This window comes from Ictidomys tridecemlineatus, unplaced genomic scaffold (assembly GCF_052094955.1).
Source record: "Ictidomys tridecemlineatus isolate mIctTri1 unplaced genomic scaffold, mIctTri1.hap1 Scaffold_51, whole genome shotgun sequence".
Classification (NCBI taxonomy): domain Eukaryota; kingdom Metazoa; phylum Chordata; class Mammalia; order Rodentia; family Sciuridae; genus Ictidomys; species Ictidomys tridecemlineatus.
Window position 1 is genome coordinate 626,439 of NW_027523338.1, and position 24,346 is coordinate 650,784.

A 24,346-nucleotide genomic window follows, 5' to 3' on the forward strand; every position below is an offset into this window, starting at 1 on the left:
TTTGTCATATTTAAAAACATATTCTGCTTTCTTCAATTACATCAAGTACATTAAAGTCTTTTTATTTATACACATCCTTTAATCTTTTCAAAATTATAGTTTAACATCACTGCAATTTTAAGTAATCCTACTTATTAAACATCACCTATAGAATTGAGACTTTCCAATTGTCCATATTTTCCAGATACTAGGAAGACACAGGATTGTTTCAAGAGTATCAGAAGACATTGGAAGTGTCATCAAATTTTTAAAAATTGAATTCTAATTTTTCTGTGAGATTACGTAAGAGAGTGCTGTACTCCTAAGGCATTTGACTCTTCAGGCCACCTAACATGGGAAAAATCATTAATGTATCCTAGAGGAGAGAAGGAACCATTAAATTCTGAGGATATTAATGTGGCCATATCATATATCATACAAAAGAGATTCAAAAATTGTGGTCACAAAAATCCAGGAGAAAAAAGTCCATTATTAAAAATGTTATGCACAATATAAAATTATTCATCATAATCACAAAGGTATTTAGTTTCATTTCCCACTTTATCTTAATAAAATATTAACTGGTATACTGGAAATGCATGATAAAACTATAAAAGTTAGAACATATATTTAAGTGAAATGAATTTCCAATTTCTCAAACATTAACAAAATAATTTTGTATACATTATTCAAATGAATATCAAATGTTTGTAAATATAATTGCAAACATATTTGGTAATTTTCTTCCATACTATCATTCATGATATGAGTTAGAAGAAATCATAATTTGCCACATAAATGTCCTATAGTTTCTTTAACCAGGCTGAAACCAAGTTTTATTTAAAAGCTTTCAAAAGCTTTGATATTTTTGATGACTTTTTTATGCACCAAATGCACTGTGAGAAGCCTGGGTGTTTCCTCATGGTAATTAACATATAACATGGCACAAGGATATTGCAAAATAAATATGTGTTAACTGGTAAATTTTGTTTTACAGCTTGAGTATAAGAGTTTTTAAATAGTTCCATTGCTTACTCAATTCCTTGTGTAGCAAAGTATAATCAATTCTAATTAAATTTGTTATTCTAGAGATAAATTTCACCCACAAGAGGCATAGATACAAGAATGTAAAAGGCACTTTTGTGTTTGGGGGGCATGGGGGGAGTAGAACGTATTCTATCTCTTCCTTAGTTTTAAAATACTCCTGAGAATAATATTAATTACTAATTTGTATTCCCCTTCATGAATTATAAAGAAAACTATAGGTAATAAAGTTTTATAAAATAGATATTTGCTTACACAATGTACATAAAGCAATGATCAAACACAAAAGAAATGTCTTGGTTACAAAGAATTCCAAATAGCACACACAAAGAAGTTGATTGTGCAAAGTGAAGTATTGAGAGGAGAATAGAAAGAGATAGATGGAGATGGCTTTCAACCCGGTGAATTTAATCATGTTGCCAAAAAAGCATAGGTGCCCGACGTTGATGCATAATTTATTCTGGGAACAATAGAGAGCTTGAAGGATAGAAAGGAAGGAAACAGTTAAGACTACCAAAAATATTCTTAAAAAATTTAGGGAAGAAGAGATCTTTGATATCATGCTTGCATTCAATCTATTCACATTTACTTACAAATTAAAATGTATCTTTTTTTAGATAGAGGTTACTCTCACACAGACTGAATCAACCTGCAAAGTGGGCTCATACTGGAAAAAAGAATCCTGTGATAAGAGAAATGATTTCTAATGCTCATTATAAATGTCTCATATTTATTTTTCTATTTTTTTCCATTGCAAATAAAGTTCACCGTACCTAGCATATGCAGTACCTATCTAAGGGAAAAACGGCCTTGAATGACCAAATAAAAATAAAGCTGATAGGATCCAGCCTTCATTCATAGAATGTTAGAAGTTATCTAATCAAGTCCTGTATTCCACAGCTGGAAAAATTGAATTTTCACGCAAGGGAAATAGCTTTCTCAGGGATGACAGCAGATGAATGGCTCTAGGTCTCATGAATGTGGGCACAGGGCCCAAACTGCTCACATTTTATCACCATTCTAAATTACAATGCCTGTCACAAAGTGAGCATGAGGTATTCTGTAGATATTTTAGGTGAATTGCATGAATACATGACTGACAGAAGGAATGAGTGTGACACTGTCAGTGCTGGGCTAGTGATCAGTTTGCCAGCATCTGTGCAGTTTAAGATGATGATTTGTTGTGTAATAGTTCCTCAAAAATATCATTTTTGAGTTATGTCAGTTAAAGAAACAATGGCCAGATACCAATGGAAGCAGGTATTGGGACATTCTGAAGTAATAATTCTTTTTAACTTTTGTCATTTTTCAGTGGTATTGCTTATCAGTGGAGTCGCAGCTGTCTTAGAGATGTTTTGCTAAAGCCATCCTGCAACACTTGACTCTTAAGCTGCTCTGGACATACTGTTACTTATATCCACAATACTTCTTCAGCAGTGGTGATGGGCAGACACTTGATTTTACCCTACCTCTAGCAATTTAAACAACCAGGAGGAAGTAGTTGAAACAACAATAGGGCTCATTCTAAAGGCAATTTTCAGAAATAAAGAAATGTAGAAGAGGGAGAGAAATGAAGACCATACATATTTAAACTACTTGATAAGAGAACAAAAGGTGTTAAACAGGTCATGATAAGCAAAGTATATCTAGTTCTTGAAGAAATCTACAAAAGATTGGAAAACACCTTCTCAAGTACAGGGCAAAGAGAAGAAGTTGATAGCAGACATTGATGTGCAAACTAGTCAAGTTCAGGTGGAGGAAGAGCATATACCTCTCATATGGATTCTTGGAAGCTATTCCCTACAAATTTAAGTGGTAGTTGAGAGTAACATTTAAAGTGGCTAAAGATTGTCTGGGCAATAGCTTCTATGCTCCACATAGTCAGGTTCAAGTGCAAGAGAGATCTTTGTAAAAGAGTTCCTGGCAGTGCTCTGTGATACAAGAGGGGTCACTAAGGCTGTTTAGGGACCCAGGTAAACTTCCAGCCTCCTTCTTCATCTCTACACACAAAGGCTTGTTCCTGGTGGAAAGAATGAGTTTTGACATTACAGTGAGGACTCAAGGATGTGTAAAATGTCATCTCTGTCTTGTTGGGTGACACATCAGCTGGATGATAAGGAAGTGTTTGCACCTCTGTTGGGGGATTTGAAAGTTGAGAAAAGTAGTGGAAGTCTTCCCCATGGCTGGCAGTGCTGTGCAGGGGGTTTGTTCTTTAACCTCCATAGTTGATTGGCACATCCTCTCTGTGGACATTTTCATAATCAATGGCATCACTCGGAAAATGGGAGTATGTGCTAGTCACTATTCTGGGATGAGAGGAGAGGGCACTGTAGTTAGCTGATGAGGTGTCATCAATGGTGTTGAGGTCTTTCAATCCAAGTGTTTGTAGCACCCAGGGATCACCATGGGGCCCAGGTGGTTTTTCACAGTTAGCAAACTCACAAGAGAGGTTTCTCTTGGCATTTTTAGGATGGGGGATCTCAGCAGGAGAGTATCCCTGCTCTTTGTGTTTCCTCTTCCCCTTTCTGAATTTTCCACACACTTTGGAGAACTCATCTGATGACAACAATTTCTGAAGAAGTGACATTTGAAAATTATACTTCCTTTAAATATCTACTAGTTACCCTCATTCTTTAGAAAAATAGGTTAAATTTCTAATATTTTTTCACATACAAGTAAAATGGATTAGATTAGTGTCTGTTACTAAAGTAAAATCCATGATAACATCTTATTTCTTAGGAACCTGAATTCATTTCTTACTCTCAGTTTGAAACTTGAAAAAAGCAGATCATGTCTTGAAGATTTCAAATCAGAGAAGTAATAATTTTTACAAAAATGACAATAAAAGCAATTGTTTATTGAATTATCACTGATAAAATAAACAAATTATTATTTGATATAATTTATGAATAGTTCATCACATGCACTATTTCTTTGGATATAGATACTGTTAAAATCTCCATTAATGAGGAAACTAAGACACAGACATTTTTGTGACTTGCTAAGTATCCCTTAGCCTAGAATTAAACCTAAGTTATCTGAATATAGACAGAACTCTTGTTTAAACACTATACAACATTCCTTATGTTATTTCATTAACTTTCAAAGCAATCCCTTGAAAAAAGTTGTTATTTTAAATCTTGGAGAACTGAGGTCAAGAAAGGTAAAGCTAATTAATGTCATTTAATAATTTAATAATGTCTTTTTCAAGGAATGGTGGCTAGAGTTAGAAGCCAATGCTAGCCCTTTATTTATGAAAGCTTACTATACAGTAAAGTAGTCAAATCTAGTATCTTTTCTTCTCTCAACTGTTAGATTCAGTATAAGCAGCAGACACATAATCAATTTAGATTACATAATATCAAATAATAGTTTCTCTAAGAGTAAAGTAAAAATTGGTCATAGAAGCAAACACATACTAGGAAAAACACAAAACTAAAGAAAAAAGAACACAAAGAGACTATAGGCAAGCTATCTTTGAGTTCGAAATAGCTCATTTAATAGTGTAAGAAAAATGTGAATAAAAAATATTGTAACTGTATATACTGAATTGCTGCTCAAGATACTAAGCTCCAGTTATCATCACAGCATCTTAGATTGAGAGAGATTTTTCACAGATTTTTAGTTTTTGTAGCTGCAGGTAACCAAATTTCTAATTGAGAATGATTTTCCTAAATCCAGAAAATAATTAAAACAACTGAGTTTTTAAATCTTTAATTTCTACATTAAGAAGATAATTAAAACAACTGAGTTTTTAAATCTCTGATTTCCACCTAACTCTCCGTTTGATCAACCTGTTTCCTCAGCAATCCCTAGCTTTTGATATATAAGAAACTATTTTTGTAATAATGTCTGGATAGAATCTGCAATCTAGATACTTCTAATAAATGATACATAAAAGTTCTAGTGAAAGTCATGTACTTCCTTAAGAAATGTTATCCATTCTACTCATATATCCCATGACCTGTTGTTAAGTACACTTCTTGCTTTTAATTAAGAAATTTTACATTAATGGTTTCCTTTCTTAAATCACTGCCCTGACCTTATAAAAAGATTATTACACACCTTGGCCTTTTCTTCAAGACATTTAACCAAAGTAGAATTCAGGTATTGTCTGAGATGATTATTCTTTTCATGTAGCCTAGCAAGTTCTTCTTCCTTCTGAACCAGAGTATCTTGGAGCTGCAAAAAGCAGACAATGGTGAAGGTCGCTCCACTGTATTGACTTTGTAACATTATAATAATGCCACTGTGCCTCAGCCTTCTTAAACTTGATTATTATTCTGTTTGTTTTATGAACACAATTTCAGGGAGTCCTCGTCCTCTGAGACTGAAATCAACAACCCCCTACCACATGATTGTTCAGTTTTGTGCTCTGAATTTTTCATTCATTACAAAGTATTTGAGGGTATTACATGATTTTTAAAATTTTAACCACAAGGGAGTCAGGTAGGTGTAAAGGAAAATGAGCAGCATTCAACTATTTAAATATAGAAAAAAGGTGTTTAGAAAGGTTTACCTGGACTCCTTCCTTGCACATGAAAGAAAGAAAGAAAGAAAGAAAGAAAGAAAGAAAGAAAGAAAGAAAGAAAGAAAGAAAGAAAGAAAGAAAGAAAGAAAGAAAAGATGGTTGACTTGCGCCACATTCAGATTGATCTGCCTGTTTGTTCAGTAGATCATATTATTTTTGGGGAACAAATAAGAACAAAATATGGAAAATGAAACAATATTTGGATAAAAACCTTTGTCATCATCATTAATTCTCCAGGCAATTATCCATGTTTATCATTTTAAAATACTGACATGATTCCATTTGGTCTTTCCATTAGCCCTCTGAGATATGCCGCATAAATATTCCAATTTCATGGATGAGGAAAAGGTGGATGTGATAGGTCACACAGCTAAAATGTGATATAGTCAGAGCCTGACTTCATGTCTTCCTCAAGTGTTATTTGTGTATATGAGTGTGTGTGTATGGGGGGGTTGAGACAGAAAGAGAGAGGAGTTAGATGAACAATCTCTCTCTCTCTCCCTCCTTCTTTATTTCCCCCCCCTCTCTCTCTCTCTCTCTCTCTCGATATATGCTCATTTTAGTTCTAAAGTGAGTTAATGTGAATTTTAAGAGGAAAAAGTAGCAGCATAAACTTAAGGGAGGATGCAAGTGGAGAATGGACTGCAGGATGTATGGCCAGTCTCAATGTTCTAACTATCCACACATACCTGTTTATTTCTGTAGAGCTGTGAGGAAAGCTGAGCTTCTTCCCAGGAACATGAGTCCAGAATAGGAAAACTCGAATTAGAAGATGAATCTATGAGAAAATACAAAATGGATAGCATAGAAAACACACTTTTGACTTATGTGCAATGAACTCACCAAACCATTCCCAAAGTGCAATAGGTTCAGTTACCTTTCTAAAAATAGCTCTTGCTTCCTCACACTAGAACAAAATATTTAAAGCTTTCAGAAGAAGGATGCAAGCTGTGACAGACAAATATTTATACAACCTATGCCAAAGTGGTTAAAGAGGTGGGATTTTTTTTTTCTTTTTGGAACTAAGTGGTCATATTCTTCTCTTTGTATGTATATTCTTGTTGGTTAAATTAATAAAGACTCTCTCAGCTGCATCATTAATTCATTCAAATGTTTATTAACCTTTTCCTTCCACTAGGCATAATATTGCAATCCCACTATCTTTTTTGTAATTTTTATTTTATTTTTCTAAACTTCAACATTAATAATATAGTGTTTGGCTTGATAATCTAATAATATTTTTGATGCTATTATTTCCTTTTCTGTCTGCCTACCTGTTAAATCTAATGAATAGAATTCAGAATTTGATTTAGTAGCAATGTCTACTTTTAAATAATTTGCACCTTGTTTCTCTGAAGACCATGATAAAAAATTGCAAAATTCTACCTTCTCTGTTTTAACTGTTTTCATCTGTATATTTTTTATGCTTTTACAAAGATTTTTTTTTCATATTTGACAGGAAGCTATGCCTGTAAATCCAAAGCATTTGGGCATGCTTAATTGTTTTTTTTTACTTTATTCCATCTCATTAATACCATTCTGACTCTTTCCCTGTTCTTCTTAAACTGCTGTTACTGAAGAATTTTTTATTAAAATAGAGTAGTGAGTAAGAAAACAGGAATTCAATTTTGTAAACAGTTTGGGTTCATATTTTGGGCATTTTGTCTTTGCTGTTGCTTATAGTGAAAAAGTAAAACTGAACAACTTTATCCATAATATGTAAGTGTGCTTCAACATTTTTAGGTTTTCATTTTTGTGTGCCTTTCCTTAACCCCTGTGTCCACCAAAGGAGCATATGGCAAACTATAGTATAGGTATTTAATTCTAAGATATCTGAAAATTTTTAGAGAAATTTGACTATTTATACAGAAATTCACTTAATTTTATAAAAATGTTCACTAACCTTCAAGTCAAGATTAATACCATTCATAATTTTCCATCAATGGTATACTTCCCTCCCACTTTGAAATCCTATGTGAGTGCTTGTGTGTGTGTGTTTGTGTGTGTGTGTGTGTGTGTAAGAGAATAATTGTTTCTACTTACAAGGCATTGTCTATAGAATCTCCTCTATGAAATAAAAGATGAAGTTATTCATTCTTGTTTCTTTATCATACTTGGGAAATTTTCCTGAATTTCAAAAGAAATGTTATAACTAGTATCTTGACTCCAAAACATTCTACTAGGATGTTGTTTATAAAATATGACCCAGAAAAGTTCTTTCAGTGAGTTGGGAATCTCCAAGTACTATACATTAGAGGGAGAAACACGTGTTGTCCAGCAAGAAAGAGGAATAATCCCATTTTCACTATTTGGCAAGTACAAAATAGCAGAAGTTAAGGTTGTAAAATTCAAGACTCTTTGGACTAACTTAAATTTTTTATAACATCCCTTTTCCAGAGTCCCAGACCATGATGCATTGCAGCCACATTGCTTGAAAAGGGCTCCAGGTCTACCACTAAAGCAGAAGAGCAGAACTTACCCTGTGCCTGTGGTGCTTGTTGGGGCTCACTGTTGTCCAGGAGACCAGCAGCCCAGAAAGAGATCCAAGTCTCCGTGGAAACGTCAACACTAGTTTCTGACGGTGTAGTGGAATACAGGCAATTATAACTCTTGTCTCCTGCAAAATACTGGTCTTGGCAAGGCAGAATGGTGTTCTGTGAAATTCAGTATAAGGAGTTGGGGTGGAGGTGGGTTTCCCAGAAGATTGGGCGATGCAGATGTGGACGGAGAGAAGGGTGGGAGAAACACACAGAAATTACATACAGTTAATCAAGAAACAGTGAAGGTGTTAAATTTAGATCCAGATTAAATTTTGAGTGGTTTAATTATAATAACTAAAAAGGAATCAGCTCCTATGACTTTCCTAACATTTCCACAGGTCCTTGAACAACGAATAGACTACTACTGGATGAATCATATTTATATTTTCCTTTGTAATGCCTAGCTCACCAAATAAGCCAGTCAGAACTATCTTAATTATATTTCTATTTCTAATCACCTTGGAAGACAAAGAACCCATTAAAAAGGATGAAAAAGCAGAATATGGCATCTTATAGACTAACCTCTGAATCAATAATTGTCTTATGCTTCCCTTCCTCTTCTCCTCCAAACTAACATTCTGTTGGATCTTATGGGAATCTGAATAGAGATACACACAAACTCATGCTGTGTATAATGTATATGCAAATATATATATATATATATATATATATTATATATATAATGTATATATGTGCATATGCATATATATACATACACATACATATAGTTATGTGCATACATATACATACTTGTATAATATACATACATATAGACATATGCATATATAGACATAAGTGCATATGTTCTCTCTATCTCTGTTCTATAGATAATTAAATAAACTTTGTTCCTTGTAGGTAATTAAATAAACTTTGCCCCAGCTCCAGTCAGAGGAACGTAACATCACTCCAAGTAAACATTTAAAAGCTGAAAGAAATGAGCAAAGACTGCAAGCTCTAGATATCTCCATCACTAGGGCTCAATGTCCTTGCAAAGTTATCCTGCCACCACTAACTGCCTGACGTGTGTTCTCACTGTGTTCTGATCCAGGGAGTACCTTCCTGCCTGCCACTTCTCAAACCTCAAACAAACACTCTTTTCAAATCTCCAAACAAGGATAAGTATGCAGCCTTCCTAGGTTAATTTGTACAACAGTCCATTCCTAATTATTTGTCAATGTTTAATCAGGTAAAAGCCATTTATTCCAGCAGAGCCTAGGTTTAGATAAACTCTGTTTGACTGCTACAAATCTTTTGTTGGCTTGAGTACTTTCTTGGTCATAACATAAACAGAAGAGGGGAAAATGAGTCAATTAAGTCACACTTTGTTAATGTTCCCAGTGAGTTAAGTCTTAGAAAAGAAAAAAAATACACAGTTCAGAAGCAAATGCAGCTTGGGGAGTGCAGACCAAAGAAGTTAAGCCAGAAGTTTATCAAAAGCTATTTTTCTTGTTTTCATTTTAAAAGCATGTTTGCAGATTCATTCCTTGAGGTTATTATTCGAATCCAAGTTAAACTATTAGGCAATTGACACCTGAGAAGAAAACAAACCCCAAATACTCTTACAGTAGTTCAACTCCAAGTGTTTGCAAATATGTGCATAATCTGGAATAAGAGGAAGAATGAATAGTAAGTGAAGGTGAATAGGTGAAATTTTGGGGAAATATGAAGAATAAAAATAACAGGGAGAAAGGCAGAGGGAAAGGAAGGGAGGAAGAGAGAGAAGACAGATGATAATAAAAAGAAGAGAGGAGAGGATCTATTTTAATTGGTAGATAGCAAAGAAAGCTTGCTCCAAAAATGGAATAAATTCTCAGTGCAAAGTTTGTTAGCTTTCAGAGCCCCAGGTTTTGCCAGAGGACTAGCAAATGCCAGTTCCTCACTTACCATCTTGCAGTGGAAGAAAGCGCTGAAGAAACTGAGCTCACACTTAACTTTTTCTTAAAGCCAGTGGGAGCTTTAAATGGAATGAAGGGAGGAACTATGAGAGGCGAGTTCTAATCTGCGGGGGAGCCGGTGACACTTGGGGCTCCTGGTGAGCGCTGCCCTCTGATTTGGTGGGAGGCTATCAAACAGGTGACGTGAGCTTGCAGACACCATGTGAAGCCAGAGTCACTTGCACTCCAGGGACCACGACAGCAGGATCTGGGACCTGCAGGTCGGGCTCCCTGCCTGCTCTTGGCTACAGGGTATGCTGCGTGGCTTCAAAACCCACGCGCCTATGCACGCTGGCTGTGCACCTGGCGCAGGACGTCAGAGGCTGGAGGTGGCAGCGCATCCCTGAGGGACCCTAAGGCCAGCGCTTCCTCCTGCACCACATGCGCAGCAGGGCAGGGAGGGGAGGAAAGTCTGCTTGGGCTATGGTGAGGGATGGCAAGGTCTCAAACCTGTATTTCAGGGATGGGGTGGCACTTGTGGAAGCCAGTCCTACAGCCCCAGAGCTAGTATTATGCCTATCTATCTTTTGACCACATGATCACAATTTAATGCCAACTTGTATTATGTTGTAAATTTATTTTAATTAATTTATTTTCCTTATTTGATGGACCTTATTTTGCCCAATTCCGGAAGTGGAGGTGACATTTCAATTCTAGAATATAAATTCCCCAAGAATAGTGATTTCTGCTCACTGCTGTTTCCAAAATGCCTGGCACAATTTCTGACACATAATAAATGCTCAGTAAAGATTTGTTTTAAAGAATGAATTAAGCTACACATTTCTGAAATCTAAAGCATCTTTCTCTGTGTAAGCCTAGCCTCACAACTATATTTATATAAAATAAATTCATTAAGAAAAAATAGTGTAAGCATTTAATTTCCTGTCTTTTCTCTTACTTTTGATTCTCACAATTCCTCAAATACTATGCCTACCATAGAAAGAAGAGTAACAACATCTTTGAAACTATTTATCTACAACTAATAGTAGCTTCTCATTTCAATTTATATTCTAATTAGATATAAAATACTTGATGATAGCCATAGGAGAAAGGATACTTATTGTCCTTGTTACATCCACAAAGGAAGGAAGCACTAAGGTTAAGAAAACTCACCAATGTTAACACAATTGGGAAGTGGCAGGCTTTGGATTTGAACCTCTGACTAACTAGTATACTTATGGTATTTGACTTTAACTTCTCTCTATTGCATGTTATTGCTGTTGATCAATGGGCATTATTATGGACTGGGTTGTGTTACCCATAAGTCATATGTTGAAGCCCTATACCCAATGTTACTGTATTTCAAGACAGGTGTAGGAACTGAAAATAACGTCTGATTCTGACTTGCACATCCCTTTCTCTACTCTGGCTCTGACCTTTCTTCATTCTTCTTTGCACTCTACTCATGACCCTTAGCACTCAGCAAAATGACTAGGACATAATGGATCTTAATTAAGTACTGTATATCCAAAATTAAGAAAGGAAAGGAGGGGGAAGCTGCTTCTCTTCGTGGAGTCCTTTTCTCCTGCTTCAATGACATTTATTTGAAAAACACTTTCAGATTAATAGTAGTAGTTTTGGGAATCCCTGCCTGCAATGTGGATGAACTGTATCAGTCAACACTGACTCATTTCAGTATGTGACATGAAGGACTGGTCCATCTCTGCTCTAACTGTAACAAGAAAAAAAAGATGTAATGGCTGTAAGGCACTGAGATGATGGGTAAGGAGAACGTATCAAAATGCATTTAATTCGTAAGAATCAGTGATCTTTTTCAAGGCAAAGAACTCTTCATGCTTTTAGTCCTGCCAGCAACACAATCTGTTTGGCAAAACCCTCATTCATTTTGTGATGAGCAGCAGGGACAGAAAAAGGAGGATGGAGTTGTGTTTTCGGAAACTTTCACAAATGACACAGGAGCTTCTGCAAGATAGATTTTCTTTTGGCTCCAAAAATGATACAAAGTAGGTAATTGACTAAACATGGTATGAAAAAAGGACTATAAGCTTTGCATCAAAATATACCCAGATTTCAGCTTGGGGTATGCTATGATTGAGTCACTTGGGGTTATCTTAAGCCTCTTATCTTATTTGGGAAATTAGCATAGTAATACATACATTAGAAGTTATTTTAAAAACCAGCCATTTTTATTAATACTTAATTATTTCCTAATTTGTTGACTAAATATTGGATAGTATCTCTTTTTACTATTAGGGGTGAGGGACTCTGCCTTTGAACACACATGTGCTCCTGTGTCTTGTTTATTAAAGTAACTGAAAAAGAATGCTACATTTATAAAACAGGGTTTTTTTTTTCTGAGGGTAAGACATAATTTTAAGAAGTTTTTGATTGGTTTTAAGCACAACAATATTTGGCAAATCATTAATACTTTAGCTTGGTAGGCTGGCAGTATACATGATGGTGGAGAACCCCTAAACAGCAAAGAGCTATTGACAATTAAACATAAATAAGATAATAAATCTATTCTCAAATCAAAAACTAAGGGAAAAAACTAATTATTAAGATTTGATTTATGCATGACATCTTACTTAACATCCACTACTAAGGTATAAACTTAATTAATACTACTATGATGATGACTAGTATATTGAAACCTGCATCCTGTAAACCATAATGGGAAACACTTTGGCACTTATTTATCCACATTTATGAAAGAAGGAGGTTCACATTTCTTAGTGATGTCAATGTAACCCACATAGATGTTTATTTCCTGCAAATAATAAGATTAGTTAAAACTGCCTTTTGTGTTGTGCCTAAAGCAATAGCATTAAAGGGAATGTGGCTCCAAACAGCCCAGTGGTTGAATCAGGGTACCACCTCCTGTCAGAGCAAAGATATAACAAAATAAGAGGTAATTGGACCTCTTATTTTGCACAAAAAACAAGTCTGCCCACAGAGAAGGTTAGAGAGTGAGTAGAGATTTGTCAGGAGATAAATAGGTTGGCATATGGAATATTATTTTGTTTAACTCCATGATTATTCCATTAGTGGATTCGATAGTAAATGTAATAAACAATTTCTAAATTTTTTCTATAAATACAGCTTTTCCCATTGATTCAATGGTTGAATCTCCAGGTAATAATAAAGATAGTATTTCTTATTTCACCTGTTTGTAAAGAAAATTATTACATTTAGATAAAGTATATTTAGAGAAGATGTTTTACATTGGAAAATTTAACATTTGAATTTTTAGCATGTCTGAAGAACCTGACACATTTCATTTGTTGAAGCATAGTTTTGAATTTCACCGCACCAGAATAATATGTAGAAATCAACAATTTTAATATAGAGACTTACTACTCACCATATCTGTATAGTAGCCAGAAGATATTCAATAACCTATTCAGTGATAAAAACTGTTTCTACATGAACAAAAGGCATGAAAAATAGAGTCAATTGTTAATCCTGGTAAAAAAATGTGAAAAATAATAAATTTGAAAAAACTCCTAGCAGTTTACTAAATAGAAAAGAGAAAGGCCTTGGATTCATTCAGGAATGAAATATTCAGTTTGGAACTGAGTCAGATCAGCTCTGTATGGAAATGTGTATGCACTTGTGCACGTGTGTGTGTGTGTGTGTGTGTGTGTGTGTGTGATATTTGTGATATTGTTTTATTGGGAGTTTCAGTCAGAATTTATTTTAATATCATTATAACTACCTTCAGCTCTTTATTTATTTTATCAAGGCAAATCACATACTCTAGTAATCCTCACAATTTAAAAATATTTTCAGCCTAAGGGCATATCTTTCAAATGGCAACTATTCACTTCATCTTTGAGAGATACCTAGGAAATATATGCCAATCTGTATTCATTGCAAATTGAGACAAACCTTTTCTGTACTTGATAGCATTGCTTTCTGGCTTTTCTCATAATATAGCACTTCAAAATAACATTTGTGGCAAGTTAGAATAAATTGTTAAGGCTTCTCCTGGCTGTTGATAGTTATGGGAGTTCTCATTTCCTCCAGGCCTCAACAGAGAACAGAGGATATCATTATCTCACAGGCCTGTGACCTATTATGCATGGGTACAACAGTTGGGAAGGTCTGCTCCATGTAACCTATCTGGCTCAAATGGAATGAAATAATATCAATACCACTATGAAAATATGTTAAAAACATTGAAATTAACCTTGTATTGTGACCAAGGTTAGAGATGTGGAACTTCAAACAAAACAAGACAATACATCTCAACCCCGACACTTTACTCAACCATAGTAGAAAATGATTAAAACAGGTTTTAGGATTAATATACATCAGAGTTATGCTAGTGCAACTGTAACTTAAAATACAATAAATCTCGGCTTCATGAGCACCAGCATCTTCACAACCTGAACTTCTGTGCCTTCACTGCTCAAGTGATTCCTCCCAAGGATTTCTGATGCAGAGTTTTTTGGATAGCTTGCTGATCAGACATTAAAGGCCTGAAAGGTGAATCAGCAGTGACTGTGACATCATATTGTGTCTAGAAGATGCATAAAGAGGAAGTCGGGCCTGCTTTTTTTTACAAAGCTTAAGATTTCAATCCCAAAATAGGACAACTGGGAAATGGTTCCTTCTAGCCTTGGAATTATTAGCGAACCTGAAATAAGTTGACTTCTTTCATGAAAATAAGACAAATAAATGAATTTAAATACAAATGTTTAGTTATAAAAAAGGTATAATTCTGTATTTTTGTAATCTATAAAATTGTGAAGTTAACTTATTTCTCAATGACCTATTAATTTTTGACAAATTTATCTTATTTACAATCAAATCAAAGAAACTTACTTGATATTGGTATTAATGCAATTTGGATGTTTCTAGTCAACTTCTGTTTGCCATATTTCTTTTTTTTAGAACATGAAAGCATAATGTCAATATGTAGCCAGTGCAATCATTTATATATTCTAAAGCAATCTGTGAAAAATATAGAGAATTTTTATTGTTATGAAACTAATACTGCTTACTATAATTAGAATGAATTAAAGTATTATAAGATGAAGAAAGTACCCTATCAACAATAAAGTAAAATTCCAAATTTCCTCTATGACATTAGATAAATGATGTTTTGGTGACAGTAGTACATATAATTTTTATTTTTTCTTTATCTAACCAGGAGCCTCCCAGCTGCCACTTTTGGGTAGTATCAGCATTGCATGATTCAATCATAGCTGATGATTTTACACAAATCAATACATTTTAATAGCTTCCTTTTGGGGAAGGAAGCACTGAAAGACAAGCAAAGAAAAAATAGTGGTTTTTCTTCATGAGTACAACTGAGAAGAACTCAAATTGCATAATGTGCATCTTTTATAAACTATTATTTGTAATTGCTTTTATGAATTATTTGGCATTTTTTAATATAGCTTGATTGTATGTGCCTATTTATGTTTTTACATATATAAATTCGGGCATCTGGAGCAGTCAGTGATACCCAAGGCTTTAAACACTTACACCTGGAAATATTCAGATGTTGACAAATAAAGAGTTATTCTCCAATCTTATATTTTTTATAAAGTGACAATAATTCACATAAATGCAAATTTCTTTGATTGGTGAAGGAAAGGAGCATTTGGTCCCACACTAATGTCAGTGTCTATGAGATAGGCTGTCTGCTTCTCCTGTGGAAAGTTTCAAGTAGCTCTGTGCCAGTTGGAGTTGTGTTGAACCCTCAGCATCACTCACAATAAATTATATCTATATTATAAGAAATGCATATTAGGAAGCCTATTTAAAAGTATACATGCAAGTAAAGCTTCACCATAAAGTTTTGTGTTTTAATGCTAAAGGTAACATATTTATATACAAAACAAATACATGGTCATAAAAAAGTAAAAGTAATAAGGATAAAAACTGTAATATATTTGACATTCAGATTCAGTTTTCCGCAAATATATATATATATATATAAATCACATCCCCAGCCCTTTTCCCTTTTTATATTTTATTTAGATACAGGGTCTTCCTAAATTGCTGAAGCTGGCTTTGAACTTATGAACATCTTACCTCAGCCTCCTGAGCCACTAGGATTACAGATAAGAACTTTAAAACATCCATCCTTTTAAGCCAGCACGCACAAAAGAAATTAATTCATGAAGCGAGCAAATTTAAGCATGATTTACAACTGAGTTCATCACATCAATATAAGGGACATTTGTAAACATTAAGAAAATGTCCAAGAATATTTTTATTTTGCTGCATATGGGTTTCCAGCACTATTGTTGGATTATCTTTTCTCCACTGTTTGTTTTTGGTGCCTTTGTCTAGTATGAGATAACTAAATTTATCTGGGTTTGTCTCTGTTTTTTCTATTCTGTACCATTGTCTACATGTCTATTTTTGGTGCCAATACCATGCTGTTTGCATTACTATAGCTTTGTAAGACAGATTAAGTCTGATATGGTGGTGTCTCCTGCTTTACTCTTCTTACTAAGGATTGCTCTATCTATTCTGGGTCTCTCATGTTTCTCAGATGAATTTCATGATTACCTTTTCTATTTCAATAAGGAATGACATTGGAATTTTAATTGGAATTGAATAGAATCTGTATAGTGCTTTGGGTAGTATGGCCAATAAGAAATTGTTTTGACAATAAGAGATTGTTTCAGTAAATTAGAGCATGTCTATAGTATGGATTGTGTATTCATTGAAAATATTTTTAAACTGAAAACCTAGAAAAATAGCATAATGTTAACTATATTGAAATGTATATGAGTGTATTAAAACAAATTTTAAAAACAGGCATAAACAAAATGAATTAAAATAATGTTTCTTTTTTCATAAGAGAAGTGTGATTATGATTTTATTTTTCATAATCCTGTACATTCCTGAAAATTTATATGATAGATGTTTTGCTCTTAAAGTCATAAAAAATAAAAATAAATATATATATGAAATCACAGAATTTATTGGAAGTAATATATTTTTGTGGAGTAAAAACATGGTTAAAGCTGAGTGCCTTGAAGAATAATGACAGATTATATTTTGTGTGTTCCTACTGTTGTTGGATTTGCATGGTGAGGGGTGATTGTGGTAGAAGGTAAATGTTCTATTTCATTTTTACCCCAAAACTCAAAAATGTTTTTAAAAATGATGCAAATCTGTATAAAAGTGGAAAAGTACTTTATATATAAGATTTTGTGGGGCTTTGACATCAAGATGCAAAAATAATACAAGAAGGCTTTGCTTAGATGTAGAAAATTAAATAGAGTGTGATTATAATCTTCAAATTAATACAGAATTGTTCAAGAGAGTAAATAGACCTAATGCCGTTAGTTAGCACTAACCAACTGTAAAATTTTAGTGTAAAATAAATAAGGGTATTTGTATTGCTCAGTAATGTGTAAAGATAGAATTAGCTATCCCATAAGAAGTGAACTCTTAGTTAATAGACAATTTCACAGAGTGGATGAATTACTGAGACTATCAAGATGTTTTATTGCTTGTTCATACAGTGCTACTACCAGGAAAATACAGTCCTTAAAATTATTTCCAATGCAAAGAACTTGCAATTCAATGTAATTCTGAGATTAGAAGTCTTTGTAATTAACTTGAATGCATGTTTTAAGATATATCTTAAAACATGCATTCAAGTTAATTATATATATATATGCATATATATATAATAGTTTTACTGAAATATAGTAGAATAACATATACATAATGACATTAAAATAATGTTTCTTGTTTCATAAGAGAAGTGTGATTATGATTCTATTCTTCATAATCCTGTACATTCCTGAAACTTTATATGATTGATGTTTTGCTTTTGAGGTCATAAAAAATGACTATATATATATATATAATAGTTTTACTGAAATATAGTAGAATAACAATGATCAAGTAAACAGGATAAAGCAGCAATATGTGAGGAGGTTAGTGGCAGGGCTAAGTGACTGTAAATCCTCATTCCTGTGGAGTCTTTTCTCCATTTTATGAGTCACTGGAACCATAGCACTTTTCATGAAAAGATGGGAGCAGCATAATAAAAGAGACGGTATATAGCATCCACCCCAGATATTAAGGGCTCAAGCTTTAGAGGCAAACAGTGAAGATTTGGGAGTGCAAGACCTTCATAGATTATGTTACACTGGGTGGTAACTCTTTAGGGTCCAAGAAGAAGTTTAAAGTCACCAAGTTCAGCCTTATTTCTATATATATTTCTATTTCTAAGTTGCTCTGTTTATGCCTGTGGGGACTGCAGAGTGTGAGCACAGCCATATTTCCAGAAAATAAAAAAAATAACAGTGGATAGTGGATGTCAATATCCTCAGTCATATGTAAAATGTCATAAATATGTAAAATCCAAATATACTAGGAGAAGATGGGCTAAAAGGAGAGCAGTCAGAAAAGAAGGAAAATGTGAAGGCTACTTCATTGCAGACCAAATCAAGTTCATAACTTGTTTTTGTCAATAAAGTTTTATTGGTACTCAGCCACATTCATCTGTATTCATAATTTCTACGTCTGCTTTCATTTTACATGTTGTGTATTTGTGACAGAGATTGCATGGCTTACAGGATCTAAAATACTTACTCTCTGGTCCTTCACAGAAAAGGTTTTCATCCTCTGCTTTAAATTAAAACAATAGTTGCTAAATACTTCGAGGCATGATAATATGGATAAAACATCACAAATAAAATGAGAAGATATGAGCTCAAGTCGGGGTTCTGCTATATCCCAGCAGAGGTCCTCAAAGCAAGCCATTGTCCCTGTTTAGGCACAAGCCCACTGTGAAATGGAAATCAGATGATTGTTCTGTCATTTGAGACTATCCTTCACAGAGAGGTACTTGGTCCGTGCCTGTCATATCCGTGTGCCCTGGGAGTCTGAGGCAGGAGGATGGCAAGTTTGAGGCCAGCATTAGAAACCTAGTGAGACCCTACCTCAAAATTCAAACAACAAAAAATAAAAAGGGCTTAGGATGTAGTTCATTGGTAGAATACCCCTGTGGAGTTCAATTTCTAGTACTGGGTTGGCGGGAGGGAAGGAAAGGCAGAAAGAAAGAGAGAGGGGGTGGGAGGGAGAGGATGTACAGCAAATTGCCAACCACACAGTGCCATGTGTGCGCTCTCACTGGGATATTGGCAGAAGGCTCCCTTTGACCTCCTAAACACCTGTGGGATCCATTCTTCTGTGGACTGAGTGCTGCCTGATGTGCCTGAGTCTTTGCAGTTTTCTTAGCCACTTTTCTGTGGCTCCCAGGGGGAGTAGGAGAACTGTTGTCACAGAGCAGAGGTGGACAGGAGGAGACAGCCCTAAGGAAGTGGACTCCACTGTGCGGTAGGCACTTCTGGCCAGCAGTTGAAGAACGGTGTGAGAACCACTCTTCTTCCCAAGAGCACCCTTGGTGCCGAAGTCCATCACTGGAGCCTGGATCTCATGAATCATTTCATTTCCCTTCAAGAATCTGAGCATAATAAACCCCGTTACAAAAGAAAGGATAATTTAGCTGTTGACATAAAACTGAAATTTGGCCAGAGTTTATTTATAATTATAACACTGAGTTTTCAGAGCTTGGGATTTCCAGCCCCCGTGGCTGATTTCTGTAGCAAGATGTGAATCCTCAGGCTTTTGGCCAAATTTGAGAGGAAAGTCTTCAGGCCGGCTGAGATTAGAATGCTCAGTGTGGCTTCTCTTCTGAAATGCTGTGGGCATCTCTCATCTCCCAGCAGGGCTCCTCAATGGGAGAGACTGTAGGTGCTAGGTGCAGGGACAGAGGCCGTGTCTTCTCCCCCACCCCAACTTCAGTGCCTGCAGTTGTCTAACCTGCAGAATGAGCTGTGATCTCTGCTGCCTGTCTGCCTGCCCTTGTGAGTTGAGGTCCTGGTGAGTGAGTGCCCAGTATCCAGGGGATGATGATTGCATATAATTGCCTCAGCAGAATGGCAGGGAGTGGGGACCTCTGAGAGCCTGATGAGGCCGGAAAGGTTAAGGCTAAATGTATCCAAAGGAAAGCAGAGTCAGAATCTGTCCCTGGTGGCAGATGCGTCCCTGGGGTCCTGCCTACAGACACCATTAAGGAAGAGAAGAGGTCAAGGGGGCCTGTCAACGCGGTGTACTTAGCAGAATTGCTATTTGTTGAAGTACTACAAGAAATGGAGAAGTCAGGAGATTGGAACTAAATGGCCAGAGGCAGAAGTGAGTGGTCAGATCTCATAATTAGAAGAGCCAGGCAGAAGGGGAGGCCAGGGAGGTGAGTGAGGTTTGGCAGGGGAGAGGAAAGCCACAGAAGCCATGGTGAACAGGGAAGGCAGGACCTTTCAGAGTTAGCCCTGGAACACAGGATGTGATTATCCAGGTCCCTTTCATTTGCAAAGAACAGGAACGAACTCTGGGTAGCCCTTAAGAGAGGAAAATAAGGAGTTCTAGGGTTGGTGATTGAATGTCTCATAGAATTGAAGGACCCAATAGGCCTGCCAAGTATAATCTAGAATTGGGAGTCAGATTACCATGCCGAAACCAGTCCTCTCCCTGACCTCTGCCTCCGGATTCTCTTTATGTCTCTTTTTAATTTTTTTTAAAAACTACCAGTGACATTTTTTTGGCTGGGCTGCCCAGAGCACCTGAGATCCCACACCCTCAGTTCTGTCTATTTGGGGATGGACTACCTTATCTCAGCACGAAATCACTCATGACAGCTCTGACTGTTTTCTAGTCAGATGACCATTGGTTACAGTCACAAGGAAGAGAATTGGGGCAGGTTCTATGGTATAAGGATGGGCAGGAGAAGGGACAGTTCCCAGAAGCAAGTGAGTTCCTAGCAAAAAGAGAAATGCTGCAAAGAATAGTCGCTTTTGGTGACTTTAGGTGTCCTGAAGGGTGATTTTTTCTGGGCCCTGAAGGCTTCAGAAAGATGAGGGCACAATCTTAATAGGCCAAGTAGAGAGCCTGAATGTGGTGGGCTTGTCTGCCATAATCCTACCAGCCCACTACCCTCCCTCCTCGAGGACGGTCCAAGTTGGGCAGCACCACGCCATTCAGGGGATGAAGTGGGTAAGGGGTCCTTCTGGGAATTAAGGGCTCTGGAGAGGGTGGAACTGTGCCTGGCCCTGAAACAAGGGAGGACTCACCCGCTCATGCTCCATCAGTGAACCATTCTCCTAGGAGTCACAAGTTTGAGAATAGAAAGTTGGAGCCCCCAGTAGGAGGAATGCAAGGGGGGTGATCTAGGAGACCAATAGCAGAGTTCTTGGAATTGGGTTCATTCTCTTCTTTCCCTTTCCCTTTCTGGAATAGATTTGGGGATATGCAATTTGCTTTTAGTGTTGCCTTAGACTCTGGAGAGCTGAATGGACCCCTTGGGAGCCAAGGCAAAGACAGCAAGGCTCTGGCTACTGAGACTTGGCCCCTCATGGGAGGTAGCTTTCAGGGAGTGGCTGAAGGGGGCCTTGTTCTGCTGAGGTCAGCATGGAGGGGAATGAACCAGAATTAAGCCTTGATAAATCTGATCAGAAAACAGAGTGTACACTGGCCTTGGCGTCTCCCATGCTGTCATATAGAGTCCTCAATATTGCATCACGTCCAGAGTGCATCCAGTAGGCTGCATGATACCCGAACAAGGACAGAGGAGCAGAGATGAAGGACCCATAGGGACACTACTTGGAAACATAAGAAAGACCTCTCCTGAAGTAGAAGATGCTCTGCTGACATTGCAGATGTGAAGTGAATTCCATTTGTCTCTCCTGGTCATCTCCACTGGTCGCTGGCTTTCAGGGGGTGGAAAGCTAATACTTAGGTTCTGCGATGCTTTTCCATAAAGTCATTTATCATTTGACTAGACACTGATTCCCGGTGAGAAGACAACTCCACCCAATTCCTACTCCTTAGAACCTGTGAATGTTTACATTATGTGGTGCCATTTGTGTAGATGTGAGTCAATTAAGGATCTAGAGATAAAGAGATGATTCTGAATGCACGTGTCAGTCTTAAATGCCATCTCAAGTGTCCTTATGTGAGAAACAGAGGGAAATTAGATACACAGAGGAGAGGACAGCAGGAAGACAGAGGCAGATATGGGAGTGATGTGGCTACAAGCCAAGGACTTCTGGGTGGAGAGATGTGGGTGGCCCTGCAGCACTTGATGAGTTCAGACCTCTCGTTTTCAGAACTGTGCACGTTTGTCGTCATTTGTTACAGAGCAATAGGACACTCATGTAGGGTGGGATCATGCTCAGTGTGTTGCATATCTCCAAAGTGGACTAGGTATGCAATAGATGGTTGAGGAATGAATGGATCACATGCAGGGTTACCTTTAACCCTAGTCAAAAGACTACCTATCCGGAGACCTGTGTGAGCCTTGGATCTGCCTCTCAGTCATGGCATGCACTCAAGCATGTCCCTTTTTCTCTCAGGACCTCAGTTTTCACACCTGTCAAATGAAGCAATAACATCTGCCTAGTATTATGGTATAAATATAAAAAGATGATGATAGGGAAGTGTTTTATGAAGATGTTACTATTTTTTCTCCTTTCTAATCCTCCATGCCCCAGGCACTTTGTGGCCGAGAGTAAGAACTGCACTCATTGTGTGGGGGAACATCAGTGTCTAAAATACAGGTGGGGAAGAGCTATTCTAAGGCAGATAAGCTCTGCCCCATAGCAGCCACCATGCGGCCACCCTTCCTGTGAATCTTCATTCCCTCTCCTAGGGAGCTTCTCCCATTGTTATCATCTGCTTGCTTCTTATCCTCTGGTGACACACTCCCAGCCCAGGGGCCTCATCCCTGTTTGGCTTACTTTTTTTCAGATACCTGCATGCAGCTGTCTTCATAGCAACTCCTTCCTCAGCTTCCCAGGGAAGCACAGGGTGCCATATCTGAAGCAATGCTCTACGTAACCAAGAACCACTCTTTTAGTATGAAAAATTAGAGGTTGCTGATTCTAATGGAAAGTTTTCTACACACAGAGCATTACAGGCCCTCTGATCCTTTGACTCAGGAGTTTCACACCTGGATTCCAAAGTTTCACAAAGAATTCACAAAATAATTTATATGGCAGCCTTATCTGAAAAAGCTCAAACTTAAAAAAGAGCTGAGACATCCAAAACAAGAACTAGTTTAATAAATGGTGGAAAGCAACTAAAGAACAATTTTGAAGACACTGGGAATTATATTGAGGTTTACATGCAGAAAATGTTTGTCATTAAGCGAGGATTTTTTAGAAATCATAGTATACAGACACTATTGTTTTCTTATCCAAAAATGCATTTTCTCCTTCTTCCTGGTTAATGAACCCTGATTTTATTTAAGTATAACCTCCCTCTGGGGAGGTGACCATATTTCCAGAATGAAGCTGTTAGGAACCAGACAGATGAGGCTGGTTAAGAGAATAATTCTATAAAATGGGCCAGCTGTGCAGACTCCCTCGTGCTTTCTTTTCCAAGAAGCAATTTACCAGCAGCCCCACCTGGTCTAACTGGGCAGAGTATGTCACTTTCCTCCAAACCGGGTGTTAAATGCAGGAGAAATGCAGGCCAAAGATAATGTAGATGGGAGGAATCCAGGAGACTTTTGTGACTCTGGTAGATTAGGATAGTTCCTCCTAACCATAAAATCTGTCTGAATGTATGGTTAAGAACTCAATTTGAACAGGTTAGCATGGGCCAGTGTGACCTGGTGTTGCCATGACAGCGGGGACTTGAAAGTCTGATGTCATCTTGCTATCAGTCAAAACTCAAGAGGTGAACCTGGGTGGGACTCTCTAGAAACTTCTCTGGGATCGCCAAATAAATCTGAAGTACAGAAGAGGCATATAGATGGTCTCTCTTCTCTCCAAGAGGGCCTGCTCTCTCCCTTGAGAGTGTCCCCTTTCCCTTTTCCTGTACCTTCAAAAAACTCAATCCTATTACTCTGAGATCTCACGTCTGAGATCTTTTGAACTTGATCACATGACTCAGGGTTTAAAGAAGGAGTCTTCAAAAAGGGGAATGAAGGGGAGGGACAGGGAATGGGAATAGCAAAGGCAGTAAAATGAATAGGACATACCTTTCCTATGTTCATGTATGAATACATGACCAGTGTAACTCCACATCATGGACCACCACAGGAATGGGAAGTTACACTCCATGTATGGATAGTAACATGTCAAAATACACTCTACTGCCATGTGTCCTTTATTAAAGACAGTGAAGACTTCCAGAATGTCACTAAAACTGCCATGTGTCACTAAAAAGAACTCATAAAAATATTTACAAAATAAAGAAGGGGGTCTTCAGCTGCCTCAGTTTCTCAGAAGCCAGATGTCTAACCCTGTCATGGTGACTGTTTCCAATTGTTGCTGATTGGCTTAGGAGCGGTCATGTGATCCAGTTGTGAC

General features: G+C 36.8%; 1 pseudogene; it reads right to left on the minus strand.

Annotated features, from left to right (window-relative positions):
- Positions 1 to 204: 204 nt before the first annotated feature.
- Positions 205 to 10,272, minus strand: LOC144373831 (geminin coiled-coil domain-containing protein 1-like; annotated as a pseudogene).
- Positions 10,273 to 24,346: the final 14,074 nt, after the last annotated feature.